The sequence below is a fragment of the Oreochromis niloticus genome, linkage group LG23, assembly GCF_001858045.2.
Source record: "Oreochromis niloticus isolate F11D_XX linkage group LG23, O_niloticus_UMD_NMBU, whole genome shotgun sequence".
Classification (NCBI taxonomy): Eukaryota; Metazoa; Chordata; class Actinopteri; order Cichliformes; family Cichlidae; genus Oreochromis; species Oreochromis niloticus.
In genome coordinates, this window is record NC_031986.2 from 9,497,423 (window position 1) to 9,519,408 (window position 21,986).

The following is a 21,986-nucleotide window of genomic DNA, read 5'->3' on the forward strand; positions in this document are numbered from 1 at the left end:
ATTCTTGCTCCTGCTGCAGATTCCCTATTCCTTTTTCTCCCCATGAGTCCATAAAGATGAAAAAGATGAGGGTGGTTACAATTACCATATTACATAGTGGCCCACGTCATTCCTGAGCCATGCAATCTCAGAGGTGAAAACTTTTCAGGTAGCAAAAAAAGTTAAACTGTGTTCAATCAGCTGGACGCCCAGAGTGGCATCATTTGAGGATTAGCTCTAACAGCTTGAATCTATTGATGAGCAGATGTCAGGTCTTTATTTTACTGGGATTATATCCGAGTGCCAGACAAGATTTAAAACAAATATGTGAGGAAGATCAGGGTAATATATAAACCACTCTTGTGTGTGTCTCTTTCACAAACAATGACCCCTGTTCTGTACAGGGAAATCATCTGAGTGCAGATGAAAGGCACATGGGCCTGTCAGTACAGAATTCTGCTGGCTCGTTCTGCTGGAGTGCAATGAGCTTTGTTACTCGTTTGCTCACTTTAGCTTGCCAGGCACTTTAGGCCCATGTCCAGTGGCTCCAACATGAGTGGGTGGATTGGCACAAAACTTGGTGCAAAGATCTGTGGTTTCCAGACAATGTAACCCAATGACCTCTGTGATCCCCTGACTCTTTCCAAAGCCCAAACATAAGGTGACAATCCAAAGTGTACCATCAAATTTGATAGATATTTATGTTCTTCCTCGGAGGGATTTTAATTTGTAAGAAATCAGTTAAGGAAAAAGTTTTTCCATAAATTCTTCAGTTGTTCATAGGTGATGCAACTTAAGCTGCTTTAGCCTACCTACAGTTGTTTCACATCTATAACCCACTTTGAAACCTGCTACCACCCAAGCTCCTTCCTTTTATGTTGTATTTGACTATTAATGTATTTGTTGTCAGTGATAACTGCTGTTCTGTGCTGAGGTCTTGCCACTGTTATCCCCACCTCCAGATTTCCATGTATGCACATGGAAGGGGAGGAAGTGTGCCCCGCTCTTGGCTTTGTTTAGTGTTAATTAAAAAATGATTGCCAGCTAACCTCCAAAACTAAGCTTCTGAAAATGGCAAGCACAGTCGCTGCTAAACATCAGAATGTTTTCATTCTGAGCGTGACATTTAACTCAAGGAACTACTGTACCTCAGTACAGACTCACAAATTTGGCAGCATAGCAGGAAACTTTGTTTTTGTTGGCTGAAAATATGCAGGGAAATATTTACAATCTGGGCTTCTTGTAACTATATATAGACACGCCATTTTTTGTCAATCAGACATTAAAAGAAGTGCAGTTGATTTGAATGTGGAGTTATTGTTATGATCAGCAGCTTTAGTCAAAAGATCTGTTTTGAGCTAGCATAAAAAAAAGGTTGTGCTAGTACGGTACATGTGGTTGGGCTTCTAGAGTTTCCAAATGACATGATAGCATCCAGAGGTATTTTCCATACTATTAATTTAATACAGTCTAACTAAATTAGTCATGGGTGAGATGGTTGGGCGCTTTGAAATGATTCTTAAAAAGAATCCTTTAATCTCTGCTCTTGGTTCAGTTTCTCACTGTGCAGACAATTAAAAGAGAATGAAATCATACGTCCATGGGTGACACGCCACCACCTCAAGGCATTAATTTTGCGCTGAGGAAAATCCGTCAGTTAAAATCCATGTTGATCTTTTAAAAAGTGACCCATGGCATTTAAAATTTGGCTCCCAGCTGAACTCTGTCTTACTTCCAGAGAGAGAGAGAGAGAGAGAAAGAGAGAGAGTGTAAGAGAGCAAGTTACATAACAAGCGACACCATCTTGCTTCTTTAGAATAAAATCAAATTTACACTGGGGCATAATGCCCCTCACTCCAGGGCACTTACAAATTCAAATTCTCAAACATCTAGTTGTTACACAAGGCAAAGAAGGTGGAAGATAGATTAGTCAGATCCTACTTTATCCACTGCCTCTCTTCTGTATCATTACAGTGGTATTGTGTACCTCGGGTTTCTGCATGGATTGCCTGCAGGGCTAGAGAGGGCACTGCCTCTAGAGGCATGAACTTGCACTGTGGTGAGGAAAGCAGAAGAGATATTGATTAAACTTTGTTAGCCAACCATTTTAGGCATGCAGAAGCTCTTGGTTTTCTTTTCAAGCTATTTTTATTGCCTTCCTGTATTTACAGACAAATGTTTATTGCTAAACATACATATGGTTGACTTAATCAAACTGTAACTATTGTCCAAGCGCAGTTATTTTTGCTTGCTAAAATAATTGCTGTTTTGTGCTGAAAGAAATAGTCAAGCAGTCTTAATTATTTTTTTTTATTACAATGCCAAATTCCAATTATTTACTTGCATCCCTGAACATAAAAATTAATTTTAGTAGTTAATTCACAAATTCTCAGATAAGTCCAGTGTGCCACCTTAAATGTGGGAAAATAAACATCGGTTCGGTTACTTTTTAGATTGAAACAAGTTTTTGACTAACATATCTGTGTTCTGTGTCAGGTCTTTTTTCTTATTTATATATCTTTATTTCTATATTCCTATTTCTCATCGACATGAGAGTCAGATGCTGTCCTTCTGCTTCTTTTGTTCTTCACTTAACCAGTTTCCACAACTTCTATATGGAAAACATTGTATTCAATATTTTTGGGCTATTAGCTCTTTGGGAATCACCTTGTTGGTGCAAAAATACTATTTTACTGTGTTTTGTCTTTGGTACCTATTTGTTAGCATTTGTCTTTTATTAGCTAAGCCCGCACTCCTCTTTTCTTTTGACTGTCCATTTTGTCCATTTCTGTCAAAATATTATAAGTAGACTTGCTAATTGTTGCTGGCCAAGCTTAAAGATCATTGGGGGTCAATGCAAACCCTCAGGCCACCAGGAAAACATCCTTTTATTCCCAACAGGGTGTCTTGTGATTTTGAATGAGCAATTGGTGTCACAAGCTAAGTTTTTAAGATCATTCCCTGAGAAGTTTCTTTACAAGCACTAGAAAGGTGATACAGGAACGCAAAAGGCAGCATTTCTGACTCTGCCTCTGAAGCTATACATCACACATCTGACACGATACAGACAATGTGTTATTAAGAGTGTTACAATCATAAAATGTCAACTGTCACTGAGATCTGCAGTGGTTTCCAATGACATTTATCAACCATTTCATAGTCAAGTAACTGATCTAGGATCTGTTTGGAATGCCTTAAACCACAGAGATTTATGGATGCAAAGATCGTAAATATGTTCCATAAACAAGTTTCGAAACAAACTGCTCAAATCTCATCGCAACACTCTAAATTGCAGATTTATGGATGAGAAAATGACTTTAAGTCAAACCTCATATTCAGAACAGGGCCTACAAAAGTAACTAGAGAAGATGGAGGATAAGGAATACATTTTACCACGTAGGTGTAGGTAATATGCCAAGGTGCATAAAGCAAAACCTCTAAATCCATGAATTCAAAATAGTCTGGATTTTTAAAATTGGTTTAATCTATTTTTACAGCCTCCAGTGCAGGACAATTATATGACATTGTGCAAGAGAAGAGAACATGTTTGATAAATCACAACTTTCCATATATTTGATATACTAGACCTATATGCAGTCATTGGTATAAACTTACAATAACGTGTAAAAGAACAAAAATCACCAGATATGTAACTCCCATTGTCTGAATCACCTGACAGATTATGGAAATAATCAGAATTTTCATGTGATGACCAGCTGTGTTTCAAAATTCAATGGCAGTCTTTTTAAGTGATTTATTCCAACAGTTCCTGCACACAAAACCCAGAGGCAGCCTGGCCATCCACAGTTTCCAAACTTATTTTCTACCTTTTTTGGCACTGAATATTGGTATTGGACATGCTGGGAGAAATGTTTAATATAAACGTAAACCCAAGGCAGAGTGGGCCAACTTATTCAAAGTTGTCAGAGAATTCAAACCCAGAATGAATACTGAAAGAAAAACAAACCCTCAACTTCAAACTGCATCCATCTCTAGTGTAATAGTACACCATAGCAGTGTAATACCACCAGTAGAGCTGCCAGTGTGCTCTGCAAACAGAGCAGGAAAAAGGACAATTATGCAATACTCAAGAAAGGCTTTCTGTCTGCTCTGGTTAAGGTTTTAGTGGCACCATCAACTTGAAAAGCTGATCCTTGATCCCAACTGAGAACTGACACCAACAAATGCAAAAGAAAACATTGTTCTGTATGTCACTTGTTATTTATGTTTCTTTGACTTTGAGATGCTCTTCACCCACAGCCACAGTCACAACCAGCGTAGAGAGCAAAGCATTCAGGGGTTTTTTCTGCTGTACCTGCAGTGAAGAAATAAAAGTCCTGATTTTTTTTCTTTAGCTCTAAAGATGGCTTGAATACAAAAAGTATATCAAATCATAAAATATAAAGGCAAACTGATCCAACATACTGATTAGTGCACTAACACCGTGTTCCTAATAAATTAAGAGATCAATGCAATCAATCACTTTCACCAAGAAAATGGATGGATGGATAACTTGAACATATGAGCAACACATTAATAGACAAATATGCACAATTTTAAACATTACTGGCAGTATTTCACCAGAAAATATAAACAAAGCAGCAGAAGCGCTAAAATGATTCCTTTAAAATACACATTTCATATTGAGTCCATTCAGCTTTAGATTTATGTATTTCTTCAGAAATGTGGAAGTTGATGTACAGAAATCAGGAGATTAACAACAAGCCGAAACAAAACCAAAGTTTGGCTTGAGGTGTGAACTTTCAGTTACAACAGAAAGCACAAACTGCTCCTCATTTATTGGAGTAATGTGATTTTTCATGTTCAATGGAACTCTAATAAAATATTCAGGCAAACCATGAAACCCTAATGGCACCTTTTAACATATTTTCCAAAAAGGCACATTTAGGGTGCTTTCTTAAATAACTTGCCTGCTTAAATTTCAATTTGATGTGGACTGAAAATACAGGGTGGGCCATTTATATGGATACACCGTAATAAAATGGGAATGGTTGGTGATATTAAAGTCCTGTTTGTGGCACATTAATATATGTGAGGGGGCAAACTCCTCAAGATGGGTGGTGACCATGGTGGCCATTTAGAAGTCGGCCATCTTGGATACAACTTTTGTTTTTTCAACAGGAAGAGGGCCATGTGACACATCAAACTTATTGGTAATGTCACAAGAAAAACAATGGTGTGCTTGGTTTCAACGTAACTTTATTCTTTCATGAGTTATTTACAAGTTTCTCTTTGTTCACAGCCATTGACATGTCGAAGAGGTTAACACGTGAGGAGCGGAGCGAAATTGTGTTGATATCTGGTGAACGCAGTAACCGGGTCATTGCAGCAGATTTCAATGCAAGACACCCTTCGAGACCACCCATCTCCCATGCTACAGTTAGCAAAGTGCTTGCTAAGTTTTGTGAAACTGGTTCAGTGTTGGATTTGCCAAAATGTGGATGCAAGAAAACTGTCACTAATGAAGGAACATCAGTGGCTGTCCTAGCTTCATTCAGCAAGAGCCCACAGCGTAGCACTCGCCGCATGTCACTGGAGAGTGGCATTAGTCGAACATCCCTTCGGCAGATATTAGCTACTCACAAATGGTACCCTTACAAACTCCAGCTACTGCAGCATCTCAACGAGGATGACCCAGATCGGCGCACAGAATTTGCAGAATGGGCAAAACAAAAATTGGAACAGGACCCTCAGTTCATGCAGAAGATTTTGTTCAGTGATGAGGCAAACTTTTATGTGAATGGTGAAGTTAACAAACAAAACCACCGCTATTGGTCTGACACTAACCCACATTGGATGGATCCCTCCAAGACTCTTGGAACAAGATGGTTTGGTGTGGTATATGGGGTACAACGATAGTGGGTCCATTCTTCATCAATGGAAACCTCAAGGCCACTGGATATTTGAAATTGCTACATGATGATGTGTTTCCCTCTTTATGCACTGAAGCTGGCACGTTCCCTGAGTTTTTCCAGCAAGATGGTGCACCACCACATTATGGGTGCCAGGTCCGAGCATTCCTAGATGAACAGTTTCCTGGAAAGTGGATTGGTCGTCGTGGGCCAGTTGAATGGCCCCCAAGGTCTCCCGATCTGACCCCCTTAGACTTTTATCTTTGGGGTCATCTGAAGGCAATTGTCTATGGTGTTGAAGATACGAGATGTGCAGCACCTGAAACTACGGATACTGGATGCCTGTGCTGGCATTTCTCCTGCGGTGTTGCTACCAGTGTGTGAAGAGTGGGAGAAGAGGGTTGCATTGACAATCCAACACAATGGGCAGCACACTGAACACATTTTATAAGTGGTCAGAAACTTGTAAATAACTCATGAAAGAATAAAGTTACGTTGAAACCAAGCACACCATTGTTTTTCTTGTGACATTACCAATAAGTTTGATGTGTCACATGGCCCTCTTCCTATTGAAAAAACAAAAGTTGTATCCAAGATGGCCGACTTCTAAATGGCCACCATGGTCACCACCCATCTTGAGGAGTTTGCCCCCTCACATATACTAATGTGCCACAAACAGGACTTTAATATCACCAAGCATTCCCATTTTATTACGGTGTATCATATAAATGGCCCACCCTGTACAGATGCTTTCTAGGCTAAATAAAGGTTAAAGCATATATTAAATGAATAAATAAAGTTTTTGTGGACTGATTTAAATCAGTTTTTCTGAGTTTGCTAGCCTCAGTTCCTCAGTTTTTCGTGTTTAAAAGTTGAAAAAGACTTCTCCAGCATATCTGCCAAATTTTTTAAATGTTCCATAGCTGCATTACAGCTGCAGTAAATACCCGATTTCCTTTTATAATGAGGCTTTATAATGAGGCTGTGGGAACAGTAGGAGGGTTTGACTATTGGAACACATGCAGCAGCTCAATTCATCAGGTGTAACTAAATCTATAATGTCAGTGGAAGCAAGGCCATGTAAGGCTTTAAAGTTTTAATTAATAAAAGTCTTAAAACAGTTCTATATATTTGGTCTTGCTTCTCAAAATTTAAGAGTCTTGGAGATGTAATGAGATGAAAGCAAGAATGATATGTACATTTTTCACATTTTTTTTCTCAATTGGAACCGCATGACAGTTGTCACTTAGTCATTAGACTTAGTAATTTTTCTGTCTAAACTAATGTCTGCGAATCTTATGACGGCCTCTCAGTATCATTTATCATTTATTTAGGAGCATTTATTTGTGTATTACAATGCATAACAGTGGAAATTACCATTGTATTTACAGATCATCTATCCCAAGGGAGGCATAGAGATAAGAGTTGAAAATGGGATCAAGAATCGATCCCTGGGGAACACCACATGAGACAGTTGCTGAGGATAAAGAGAATTCTCTCATTACCACAGAAAAGGATTTGTCTGCCAAGTGGAAGTGAAGCTGAGCGAGACAGCATTTAAGGATATCATGGATCCAGAAGATTCCGTCTACTCCGAGTCAGCAGCTAGCACTAAAACATTTGCCATGGTAATAAGAACTATTTCTGTTCTGTCCCTGATACATAACTGTTACGTTCCCCTAAAAAGGTCCAGGGGATGAGGGGAAGTAACAAAATGTGTCTGGGTCGAAAAAAGGAGACAGAGAGGCAAAATGGTTAAATTAACGAGTTTTATTAAAGTTTCTATTAATAACTCAACTAAAAGAGTGGGACAAGCCGCTATCACCATTTAAAGAAACAAAACAAAACTCAAGCGTTGGTCCGTATTACTGAAAAGTAAGTCAAAGAGAAAAGGGTTAGTCACCCAATACGCTCCTCTCCACCGAGCAGGAGCAAACCACAAAACACAGCTCACTAGCTGCAACCACTCACATGGCATTCTGGCACCAGAGCTCACTTTTCTCTGCCCTGAAATACCTTTAATTGTTGATGGGAGGCAGCTGTACAAAATAAGTTGCCCACACAGACAACTTCAGGAGGAGGCCCAGCTACGGCCGTAACAATAACCTTTATCAATACTTTTATTCATATGCAAAACATATGAATAAAAAAAGCATTGATTTGATTTGATTTGACAAGGAACTATTAACTTTTCTAAAATTTTAGCAAAGTGTAAAATTGACTTAAGCATGGTCTAGTGTTGGTTTTATTTAGAGAGGATGGGCTGCAGCATTTTAAAACAAAATGGTAGGGGTGAGCAGATTGATCCAAATATTGATCATATTGATACCAAGGCTGATGCTGATACCAGATCAATACTAGTACAATAAGATTCATGTTTCCATCCTGTATGTTCAGCATGTAGTCCACTGAATTGTGTTAAATAAATATTTTTTTAATGAAAAAAATATACCCTAAACATGCAATATTAAAAATGTCTGAAAGTTTTTGCTTTGGCTGTCACCTCAGTTTTATCTATAGCCTAAAGCACGTGTAAACAACAGAAGTTGACCCAGACGTTGACAGGCATTCTCTACATTCCAGCTTTCCAAAAATAAATAAATAAAAGAAAACAGTTTTGAAAGACATGAAAAGCTGAAAGGTGTGGTCTTTTTTGACTTATTATTGTGAAAAATAAAAATGTTTTAATGACCAATAATGTGTTTTATTGGTCATTAAAATGTGTTCAGAATGTGCAAATAAATGATGACTCATCTCATAAATCACGACACACAAAACACCTAGTCGACATGTGGAAAACTTTAGATTTGAAATAAAGGTGAATAACTCCCATTCTTTTTAAAGAAGTACTTTAACTATTCACATATCCCAATGGATGTTTCCCTTTGCTGTAAATGCTAAACCTCCAGGGGTTGAACAACTTACTTGAGATTAAATTGGAAAAATACGAATACCTTGTTTCATTGACTGTACTGTTATAGGCCAATACCAGTTCTTCTGCACTGCCTCTTATATATCCACTGTGTGCTCACTGAGCAATGGGAGCAGGGCATTTTATGTCACCTTAATGGTATGGTATAAATGGTGATGTTTGATTGATATTGTGCAAAAACTCACTGACAGCGTCTAAGATTTTCACATAGAAGCTGCTTGTTGAGTTTGTATTAGGACACCAAAACATGGTGCTCTAAAGCTAGTAACTATATATATATATATATATATATATATATATATATATATATATATATATATATATATATATATATATATATGTATGTATATGGTTACTAGCTGATGATAGTGATTCTTTTTTTATAAGTGATTTTATGAGTGTTAGCCGCTGTTAGCCAGTGTTACTGAATCTTTCTTTGAAGTGGATCTAACCTCAGACTCGGACAGTTAGCGAATAAACTTTCACACAATGTGAGAATATAATCACACTATTTTGAGGAGGACAATGTGATTTTAAGACACTCAAGCCCAACATAAGCTAACATAACATCTCAAGGCATGGAGTGTTGTCTAATCTACTGACAGTAAGTACCCGTGAGACTATTAGGATTAAATAAGCATGTCTATGCACATTTTCCTATTTTTAAGCCCTGACTTTAATTCAAAAGATGAGGGTTGAGGTGAGGAGGAAGAGGATGTGGTGGAGATGAGAGAGGGGAAGGCGGTGATGGAGAAGGCAAAAGGAAAACAGGAGGGGAAACAGATAATGACAAAGAGAGAATGAAAGTATAAATGTACAAATCTTAAACGCTCAAATATAATTTGAATTTGATCTTTAAATTAAAACCAACTTAGAATTAGTAACTATAAATTAGGTAATATAAAACTTTTTTTAAAGTTTTTAATAGATTTCGCCTTTCTTTCTCAGGAATCTGGAACATTTTGTTATACATCTACTAAAGGGTTAAGTAGATGTCAAGTTCTTTTATCTTCTTGAATAATTTTAATGTGATATGAAAACAAGTTGGATCAAATTTATACAGTAGTACATAAACCTTGATTCAAATTTCCAGGTGTGAAAAGGCCCTCTGAAAGCCCAACAGCAAAATATTAATTTCCATCAACATAAATTCTTAGCAACACATATGACTTCTGATCCAAAGCTGAGTGCCAGTTCAGTATGTACCATTTAAGGCTCTGGGACCTGCTGACTCCCCACATGATTTCTCAAAGCAGTACAGAGCTACATTTAAAAAAAAAGTGTTCATTCTGCTGGGCAGGGGTAAACATCCCTTGGGCCCATCACTCACTGCTAGCTGTTTGAGTGCAGTCCAAGATGGCCTCCACACACACCAACCCTCCCATAGAGAGAGTCGGAGAAAACCTGCATGCCCCATGTGATGTTCCAAATGCTCCAATCTGCCAAGAGTGGTCGGTGTGAATCCAACACTAAACTCTCCCTTATTTTCAAAATTTGTTTTTCCACTGGGAGCCATGCTGAAGGGGAATACCTGCTGTCGCAACACAGAAAGTGAAGCCAGGCCGTGACCATCCTGAATCCAAAGTGATATCCGGTATTGACCAAATTCATGGTGGATGGTTATGCAAAAAGAGAAATGGAGACTTGTTGGAAAGCAATCTGTCACTCAGTCAGCTGTGCAAACTTGAGTCCATGAATTTGCAGTTAATATTCATTTTTCCGTGTCACTTCATACAATAAGTAAATGCAGGAGGGAGCGACTGACTCAGTGGATGAAATTTGACTACTGTAATTTCATCAAATAAAATGTGCATTGATTCCTTTACATATGGATAGCAAAGACAGGCCTCCATCTACAGAAGCATCATTAGAAGTTTTGGCACCAACAGGTACCATTAAAGGAAATGAGATCCCCCCCTACCCCCCTATTACTTGCCCCAGGTCTCGATTAAAAGACCAGTTCTCAGAACTAGTCTGTCATGACTTGTTCAGACATGCCAAATCTCATTTGAGTACAAGTCACTTCACCCACTAAGATAAATGCAGGGGAAAACATAGTAGGGTGCCAGCATGTTTCACACAATTTCATCACTATGTCCATTTGTATTAACTCAGTTATTTAAAGGATGACACCCTCAGCTGTTCCTTTCTTGAAAGGCATAAAATAAATTACATTACCTTTCCTTTTGAGTTTGCGTTATTACAAGATGTTACTTGATATTTGAATTTCATGAAATAGACTATGATTTGAGAAGACTCTCAGCATTGCTAAATATCATACTGTATATATTGCCACTGTTACTGAAAAGGATCATGTTATTTCTTATTTTTTTTAATCTCTGGAGACCTCAGAGTCAAACAGAAACCAGGCTGCGTTTAGCTCGAAATAAAGCAAATAAATACAGTGCTGTGCAAAAGGTTTGGGGTGGATGTAGCTCAAGAGTTAGAGCAGGTTGAGAAGGTTGGTGGTTTGAGCCCTGGTTGTTCCAGTCTGCAGGCTAAACATCCTTGGACAAGATACTAATTGCAAGTTGCTCTTGGATGCATGCATCGGATCGAAATGAAATTCTTTTGTTTTTAAAGCCTTAAATGGTCTTGCCTCCAAACTACTTCTCTGAGCTACTGCAACTACACACCCCTTCTCAGTCTCTTAGATCTGCTGACCAGTTGTTGTTCGATGTGCTGTGGACACATCGGAATTTTATTTTTTAGTGTTTTTCTTTTTTCTTATTTTATGTTCAGCACTTTGGTCAGTGCTGAGTGTTTTTAAAGTGCTTTATAAATAAAGTTGGCTAGGAATGTAAACATTAGAAAAAAAGTGCTTGTATGAATGGCTGAATGAGGCATGTTATATAAAGTGCTTTGAGTAGTTATCCATTTACCAAACGCTTTGAGTAACTCATTTATGTATATTTTGCTTAGTTATTGGAACATACATGAAAATGCACTGTATAAGGCAAACAGACTTTGTACACTTCTCACAAGCTTGAAAGTCAATATTTTGTATGACCACCTTTATTTTTCAAATCAGCCTGAACTCTCTGAGGCACGTTTTCTTGTAATTTCTTTATATAGTCTTCAGAAATAGCTCTTCGAGCTTCTCGATGGACATTCTTGGTTGGATGACCTCTCTCCTGACCTCCTGCATACATATTGAAATTGATTTTGAGTAATAAGCTCCTAGTCCTTTTTGAACAGTAAATGGCTTGAAATGGGTGAAACAAAGTTTTGGTTCTCATTCTGCTTTGAAACTAAAATCTCAAATTTGGATTTATCACACTGTAGAACATGTTGCCAATGACTTTCAGTCCAGTGCTTGTGCAATTTGGCACACCTCATCCTTTTATCCTTGTTTCCCTTCCTTAAGAATGGCTTCTTGAACCATTTCTGATGCTTCAGTGGAAAGTAGATGGAAGTGCCAAATGCATGTCTAGGGTCTTTGCTGGACGCTTTTCTTAAGGACGTGGCTTTCCAATGCTCTTTGTCTGCTCTCTTAGCCCTGCCATTTCTTCTTTTGTGCTCCACTTGTCCAGTTTCCTCAAATTTCTAAGGACACATTGAACACCATGCCAATTTTTCAACTAATATCACTGTTGAAATCACCTTGTTGGTGCAAAAATACAATTTTATGTCTGTCAAACTGTGTTATCTTTGATAAGTTATCTGTTACTAGGCTGCTAGTAACAAAATGCCTAAAGATAAAATTTAAAGTTCTTTTTCCAAGTTGTCTGTTATGTGCTGACACAACACTTGTTCATTCCTTGAGTATGGTTTTTTTTAATGCCTCTTTTTTATGATTCAGAGGTCAGTGTTAAGGGCTTTAAAATAGACAGATTTGGGGAGCGGACAGAAAAAGAGTGAAAAAGCAGACAGTGTCCAAAGAAAATCTTTGAAAGACCTTCAGAAAGCCCAGAGAACCATTGCTGCAGATTACTTTAAAAATACAAAATATGATAGAATAGATAGATTAAGAAAATATGAAGAAATGAGGGGTGACAGAAGACTTTTTCACAGGTTCAAGTTCAAGTTCAAATCTGTTATTTATCTCCATCCATGTATTATTCTCTCGCAATATCAGATGAGAATCATAACCAGATCACTGATGCTAAGAATTCAGCTTGACACACATCTGACTTTCAGTTTGCCAAAACATTTTTCTAAACTTTTTTCTAAATTCAAAAATGCTGATTTTTTTTTCCTTTCCTGTTGACAAAGATCTTTATATAACTATGTAACACAGTGGATGCAAATAGTTTAATACATTTAAGTTTTCTTTCGTCATTATTAATTTATCCTGGGTGCATAAGAAATTTACTTTGAAATAATCTTCTATTGTCTGTAAACTTTAACCTTTTACCAATAATTATTTCAGTGTGTCTATGTAAAGATTCACTAAGTCGCATGTCTTTTTATTCATCTTTTAAATCTCGTACTATACAGTTATACCCACCTATTAGCATGTTCACTACCTGTAGCTCACTCTTTCATAACAACATAATCTGGTTACCTTCATTTATACAAAACTGAAAATTGTTGTAAAACAAAGTTTCTCAGTTGGTAAAAACAAGACTGATGATCATTCAGGAAACAAATCGCATGTCGTAGTTTTGGCAGGAATTCTGGTCCTATTGTCGTTTTTTTAATTAATTAGAGGACACCAACTCCCAATAACTTCATTTGCCCTTGGCATGATCAGGCATGGTGTCAAACATGGTGGTGCTGGTGTGATGGTTACATCAATTACGACTTACTGTAGTTGATGAAGCCATGAATTCTGCTCTGTATCAGAAACTCCTGAAGGAGAATGTCCTGCCCTCAGTTCTTAGGTAGAAAGATAAATATCCATAGTTTTATTCATCGTTCCCACATGCATTGCAAATAACTTCTCTCACTGGGTCAGGATTCTATCAAGTTCATATTCTCAGTCCTTGTCTATATATGCCTTGTCCCAGTTCTCATCAGTAGCCTATGTCCTGGTTCTCCAACAGCTAATGCAGATCCTGTTAAGCATCAGAGGAGGTATGACTGTTTAAATCATTTGATTCTTTATTAATATGTTATTGCTCTAGGTAATTGTTCTGTAAGCTTTTATGTTTTCTGCTATTTTTGCAGAGAAAAAAAATCACAGTTTCAGCAAATATGAGTTAACACTTCAATTTTATGTTATACTTACCGAACTCCTAGCTTTCTTCATCAAATGAAATGTGGTTTTGAAAGTACATTTAAGAGTGAAAAAAATCAAAAGACTTCAGTGAAACAATCAACGAAAAACATGCCAAAGAAATAATGCCTGATTATAAAATTACTGCTTGTCACGTTTTAGCCTTCGAGTTTGATGAGGATAGAGTCTAATCCTATTTTAAAGTGGCTAAAAAGACAAACGCAAGAGTAATGGAAAGTCTCACAATAAAACGTGACAATAAATTAATTACAGAACAGACTGTTAACCTTGATTGGTTGTTTTGTATAGAAGCCAGGTTTAAAAAAAAAAAAAAGGAAAAAAAATTAAAACTCCTAACACTGCAGCATGTTGAATGTTGTTCTAATCAAAGTGGTAGCAATAGAACACAAAAAGCATTTTCTTTTTCGTCTGGCACACATTGCAATTGGCAGCATTTCAAGGTACGATTTCAGAATTTATGACAAAAGCACTCGCAGAAACATGTTCAGCATTGAGATTCCTTCAGCTATTCAAGTGCAGATTTAATGGTGCGTACACATTCACACTTGAATACAGAATGAAGGGTAGAAGCCAAAGTCTATTTGCAGAGGTGTGGAAGACTTGAGAGACAAGCTCATTATGCAGTTCGGGACATACTGTATCATTGATTAACATTCATCATGCTCAATCTACCTCAAACTCCTCATTGCCCAGCCTGTGCTGCAAATGCAAAGCAGCCCCCAGCCCACCACCCCCAATCCACTGCCACAGCTATGTTTATAGACAGAGGTTAATGGGAGCGGAGCACTGTGTCACTGTATTGCCATGTATTGAGAAGACCTACAGCTGGAAAGTTCAGGACAAGGGATGTTTACCTAGTGATACCTCAACAACATGTCACAATGATTTGCTGCTGTTCAGGTCAGGTAATAGAGAACTGAAGCTGAAGTGTACTGCTCCCTAGGGTAAGGAATGCAAATAAGCATCCGGTAGGAGTCTAATGTTGTTGTAAGGAATATTAATTAAAACATATATCATACCAATGTGTTGGTCACAGTGTTTACTGCATTCTGCTGACTTTGTCTCTGAGAAGACACAGCACCTACAGGGGAAATGCACAAATTCTTCACATCAGACCATTTACAGGAAGTTACAGGCTTATTTTCGTTTTACAAAGTACAGCCATCCCGCCTAAGCTTTTGGTTATTCTTAAGCTAACAGCAATTACTCATTACAAGTAGCAGTAAGTGCTTGCATCATTCCCCACCTGTCTCCTGATGCCCAGTACACACACATTCCCCTCCCATCTATCCTAAAAGCTCAGGTCCTCTACCAGAGGCCTAGGAGCTTGCGAGTCTTTGCTGTTCCTAGGACTGCGCTCTTCTGGACAGAGATCTCGGCTGTTGTTCCTGGGATCTGCTGGAGCCACTCGCCCAGCTAGAGAGTCACTGCGCTGAGTGCTCCATTTACCACTGGGACCACTGTTACCTTCACCCTCCACATCTTCTCCAGCTGTTCTCTGAGCCTTGGTACTTCTCCAGCTTCTTTCTTTCTGATGATGCTGTCATTCGGTATTGCTACGTCTATATCACTACGGCCATCTTCCTCTTTCTACTTATCCACCACTACTATGGCTGGTTGGTTAGCCATCACCAATTTGTCCGTTTGTACCTGGAAGTCCCACAGGATAGTTTGGTCATTCTCGACCACCCTAGGGGGCGGTCCCCATTTTGACCTTGGGACTTCCAGGCCGTACTCGGCACAGATGTTCCTGTACACTATGCGGCCACTTGGTTATGGCATTCCATGTATGGCCTGCCTGCTAGCCTCTTGCACCCTGCTGTTATGTGCTGGATTGTCTCAGGGGCATCTTTACACAGCCTGTACCTGGGGTCTTGCCTGGTGTGGTAGACGCCAGCCTCTATGGATCTTGTACTTAGAGCTTGTTCCTGTTCTGTCATGATAAGGGCCTGTGTGCTGTCTTTCAGTCCAACTTTGTAAAGCCACTGGTATGATTTCTGTATGTCAGCCTCTATCTGCTGGTGGTACATACCATGCAAAGGTATCCTTCCATGATGGTTCCTCCCCTTGCTTCTTTTTCTTGGGTTTCTGCTGCCTAAGGTATGCTGTTGGTTGTGGTCATCTTCCTGATGTACTCCTGGATATTTGTTGTCTCATCCTGGACTGTGGTACTGACACTCACTAGTCCCCAGCTTAATTCCTTACCCTTAGCTCAGGGTGCTGGACTTGGGGTGAAACCCTTCATGCATGGTCAGGAGCTTCCTCGTCTTGATATCAGTTCCTGCTATCTCCTCCTTTGGCCAGCTTATTATCCTTGCAGGGTACCTGATTGTAGGTGGAGGTGTTGATAGCCTGGATCTTGTTCTTACCATTCAGCTGACTCAGCAGTTGGTTGTGGCTTTTCTAGCAGCCTCTTCCTGGTTCCCATTTGCCTGTGGCATTGCCAGGTACTTGTAGCTGTCCTCTATGTCTAGAATGTTACATTCTGATAGTTTGATCCCCTCAGTTCTGACTACCTTCCCTGTCTTTGTTACCAATCCAAATGACATTCAGTTGGTGTAGATCCTGGTGCTGTGGATCAGTGGATTGCCATAGCATTTGTGTTGTACCTCATCAATCTTTAGCCATCAATCTGGATGCCAGGTGCTGAAGATTACATAGGTCCCTCATCTTATTCATGTAACCCCCTTAGTAGAATTCGAACAGTGCCCTGTCCTCATTTCTTGCCCATTTATGCCTTCTTGTTCCAGTAGCCCACTTCTCATCAGTGTGTCCATGTTCTTTAACACCTGACGCGCACCTTGTTAATCCGGGCGACTCCCGAGCCGGTATGACTTCAGTTTTCTCTCTCACTCATATCTGAGGTAGGCTTGGTTAGCATGGGGGTTCTAGCCTAGGGACCCTTACTGGATACAGATGCCCTGGGTTGGGAGTTGAACCCACGACTCCCGTTCCAATCAGCGCACTCAGTGCAGTAACCCCCAAGCTAGGAGAGTGGCTCCAGCAGATCCCAGGACCAACAACCGAGTTCGCTGTCTAGAAGAGTGCAGTCCTAGAAAACCTGCAGGGGCGAGAGGGGATAATATAGAGCTCAGTCTTCCCTTTGTCAAGGTGTCTGTTATGTCTACCCGTGTGTTACGTTCTATGAACTCCTCTGCCTCTGGGTTTCATTTATTTATATTTGGCCTCAATAACAGCCTAATTTTGTAATCTCCCTCCTGTGTTCCGCACGTGGGTCCTCATTCCTACACCCTACTTTAGTAATGTAATTAGCTTTGTAAGAACTTGTATTTTGGATCTATTTTGAGATCTCATGGGTCTTCCACATACATACATGGGAAGCTTAGAGAGGTTCACAGAAAAAACTTGGATATAAAACAAAGCAGGAAGCCACTGATAATTATCTATACTAGGAAAAGGAGGAACTGGGATAAAGGTAGGCTGCATAATGGCTTGCAGAGGAAGCAACCAGGACAGGAAGGCTAGGCTAGTTAAAAAAAAAAAAACTCTATGAGACTTGCCAGTTGGATGTGAGTAAAGGTGTTAGCTAAGTCACATTGTTTAAGAATACTAGATGTAAGTGAGCTACTTACTTGCTCACTGCAGCAGATGGAGAACTGGTTCAAATATATTTATTATCATCTCATCACAGATGCAGAACAGAACAAAGCTGCTTATTAGGGTGGATATCATGGTGACATGGCTTACTGATTTAGACAGCTGCTGTTCAAGATGATGAAGTTGCAGACGAGGCAGCTAAATGACACTGTTAACTCTACCAATAACTGACCCAGCAAAGAGTGAAGCTTCAGCTGAAGATCATTATGTAACATAGCTGTGGAAATTGAAGTTGAATAAAATACATTAAAGCTATATTTTTTCTCTCATTATAGCCTTTTTCTTTTTTAGTGGACAAATAGAAAATGCTATTTGAGCGATAACAGTATTCTGAACTCTAAGTTAAAGTCTCATGTTAAAGATTATATAAATATATTTTTTTCTGGAGAGATTGACTGCTTGATTGAGAAATTTCAGTGTCAAACACCCAAATCCACAGGCACATCTACAGGGTCTACACTCTGTTGCTAGATGGGTAATTAAATTTTTGCAGTGTCAAAGAAATGTTTTGGTACAAACAGTACAAAAAAAATTGGAAAGAACGAGCAGATTATTTTTAAAAGAAACAAAACAAAACAAAACAACTTAAAACACAATAAAAAACCAAAAATCCCAATCTTTGACACCCATTCTTGTTTCTTATATTTCTTGTTTGGGTCAGTTCAGTGAAAAATAATATTAATAAAAAATATCCAGCAGTAAAAATAGTCAATAGCAGGTTAACCTATTGGCATCAATAAAACACATAAGCCTTGTAGTGATTATCCTGAACCTTGTCTGCAAATGGCACATGGGTCAAGTGCAGTAATTTAAATACTGACTTGCTGACTGAGTGTAAAATAGTTACATACTAATGGATCCAATATTCAGGCAGAGAAAAAAGTCCGAATAGATGTGGAACACCATACTGAAAAAGGCAATGGAAAAATGTAAAAGACTTGGGTAGTTACATATTTTGTATGAGCTTTCCTGACCTTTAGGTTTGCTATTCGGTGCATGATGCGCAATTATTTTGAAATGTTCCTCCTAAGCCTGTCTGGAAAAACTGAGTGATAAGATGCCTTTTAAATGATAAATACTGTAATTTTGGGGTATTTTCTTAGGTTATGTAGTTCAAGTTGAATATTCTGAACACATGGAGCTCTGTTTGAAGTGTTGGAGACTGCTACGGCTGACTGCTGAGGTTGGGAAAAGGCTCCACTGCTTCTTTTGTTCACAGTCTTCTTCCTGAACTAAAAATATTTGTGGTTATAGTTTGTATAGCTAAGAAACAAGGTTTTTCAGTTATGAAATGGTTAATTGCAACCTCATTTTGAAAAGAAATCCAATAAACATGTAGTGGTTTCACTACTTATGGGCCAGATACTAGAGATGGACCGATCCGATATTACGTATCGGTCCGATACTGACCTAAATTACTGGATCGGATATCGGCGAGAAATAAAAAATGTAATCGATCCATTAAATATCAAAAAAGCACCTCACAAAACTTGCGACACGGCGTAACTCGGCTCATAACCCTTGCACATCGGAGCAGTGTGCGTCACTTGATAGAGCGGCTGTGTGTATTTGTAGCCTTGCTAGCAATCCAGCATTTCATCTCCGAGGAAGTTATCCCACAGAGAAGTAAAGCAAGTGTGTAAGTTCATCTCTGAATGTTTGTAAAGCGTTCCCACGTTAAGCTTAACAACCGATATATGGAGCGACTGCCTCTCCCTCACCTTCCTGCTGCTACTTCAATCGTGAAACTGATTAATGATCAGCTGATCGGCTTTTCTGTCGCGAGTCCATCTCTCTTCTTTGTTTTTGGCCCACTTTGCACCAGAAAGAGGAAACCAGCGGCTGAACAACAGCAGCACGTTTAAGCTTGATAAGCTGTTGTTAGAATTTATTTAATATTACTTTCTACACCAGGATCCTTTTCTACGTAGCTGACAGCTGGTAACTGTGCAGGGGCGGATCTAGCAAAGTGTAGCCAGGGGGGCCGATAGGGCATTAACAGGGAAAAGGGGGCACAAAGACATACTTTTCTTTCTTATTCTCATTTAAAATGTCTAGCTTTTAATAAATAATTATCTGAATCTTACACCCAAAGTTTTAATCTTGTGTAAAATATATAGAAGTCCATTACTGTATATAGTAACTATGAAGTCTAATATACACTAGTAAGCTATAGTACTTTTTCCTTTGGGAAGGTACCATCTGTGCACTCTGCAATTCTGTAGAAGAAAGATGTTGAATCTATTTAATTTTTCTTGAAAAATAATTTATTTCTGTGCATTTTTCTTTCCACACTGCATCAAATTAAAGTTGAGTACATCGATTAAGCATCATGAGGTGGAGGGTGGGGGGTGGTTCCCTATTTTTTTTTGCTGAGAGTTTGCAACCCTATTAGTTAGGTTGCTTAATATTTCTGCTAAGTACTCTTTAAAATACCAGAATAGGAAGGATGGAGCAGGTTTAAGTTTATTAGATTGATCAGTGTTGCTGAACTATGAAATATTTTGGGTGCAGTGTATTTTTTACATACAGGTATAACAGAATAGCTTTAGTGTTGTTGTTTATTTAAACTTGAGTATGAACTTATACAAAATGCAGCAAGATATTGAACAAACAGTTTTATTGATTGAAAAACACACTATATCGGATTCATATCGGTATCGGCAGATATCCAAATTTATGATATCGGTATCGGACATAAAAAAGTGGTATCGTGCCATCTCTACCAGATACTTTAGGAATTTCACCTTCCCAGTCTGGGGAGATTTTCATTCACCACAGATGGAGTATTCCCATTGGTGCAACACCACTAGAAAATAGAATTTTTTAAGTTCAACATCACCGTGCAATAACAGAAAAGTCATTTTAATAACTATTGAAATCAGGAGTGCCTTGGAGTCTTTTGGTTTCCAGTTTTGTTAACATCCCATTTCACAAGTTTCCCAACTTTATGAAGAGCAAAACTAAATTACTGAACTGCCCCTTTGAAGCCCCCATGAAAAGTATTATTGTTTTTTGCTGCTGTTGTTCCTTTCACACAAAGAAGCGGTTTGAGATAATAGTTTTTCATGGCACCTAATTTACTTCTGTTTACATTCACAGTATGTGTGTGCATATCCCTAAGTGTGCATGTGAATTTCCCTCACCAACTCAATAACAGTTTTTATCTGTTTCTTTCCCCCCCAAAAAATGAGAGAATGCACTTCTTTGGGGATTTTATTTTCTTACTAGAAGAGGGAGAATAACGGTAGAACCAACTGCACTGTAGAGAAAAGTCTGTTGGTATTCAACTGTAAGCCAGATGAGGTACAGATTATATACAGTCATGCACACATACTGGGTATTTGGTACAGCTTTTTTTTTCTTCTCAAAGTGGTTCCAACAAAGAGCAAGGTAAGCTAGGTTAAATGGCCCCTATAGACCACCTGACTGATTTAAAACTCCAAGGCCACCTGCCTGGCACCTCTGGGCCTGTAATTGCCATCACTACACTGACAGCTAGAAAATCGCACAAGAGAGGGATTATCTTGTGGCAAAAGGTTCTTGTGTGCAGCAGGAGCACACGGCTGATTGCATTAACGTGTCCACTGAGCCCACCCCTTTGGAGGAATGAAATAAGAAAGCTGTGGATGCTGTGTATTGTGTTTTTACAGTAAGTAGTTTCAGAGTGCTATTAATCAGCGGTGATGAAGTTGGAGGTGTACACATTGTATTCGGCTTTTAAACCACTTCTATACAGAGCCAGTAAAGGTCTAGGGGTGTGTACTGCATGTAGCTACCTTCAAATATAAATGACTGCATTTGGAAATAACAGTCAATATTGTATCTGCACTGTTGTATAAATATCTCAAAAACACTGCAGCCTGCAGAGAAAAGTCAATTGGTGATCAGCTGGTCACATATTGCTCTTGGGTTTTTATGCTATTCAGTAGCTCTTTCATGAATTTCATAAGGGACAAGAACGTTTCAGCTTTCAGATAAACCTGAGCCTGGTAAGGTTAAAATCATCTAGCATCAATATAAATCTGAAAGTTTACTTGTCACCCCTTTCCAAAACTAGTCCAACATTATGTAACCTTGACCCAGATAAAGTTAAACATAAAGTTAAAACTGACAGCTGACAAAAGTATATCAGGCTAACAGCATCAAATACAGAACACAGTGTGAGAACAATACATTAAGGCCCAGGTGGATTTTAACCTCATCATGTGCTTGTATGCACAATCCCATAGACACTTCCAGAGTCAGCTTTCAGTGTCCAAACCAAGGCTTAGAAAATGTAAGTACCAACCTTCTAAGAAGACTGCTATTAGCCCTATAAAGGTCTTTCTACAAGCAAGTCTTGCAACTTGGCAATCATTTTAAAATCATTAGACATATCTTGGAAAAAAAAAATAGCTTT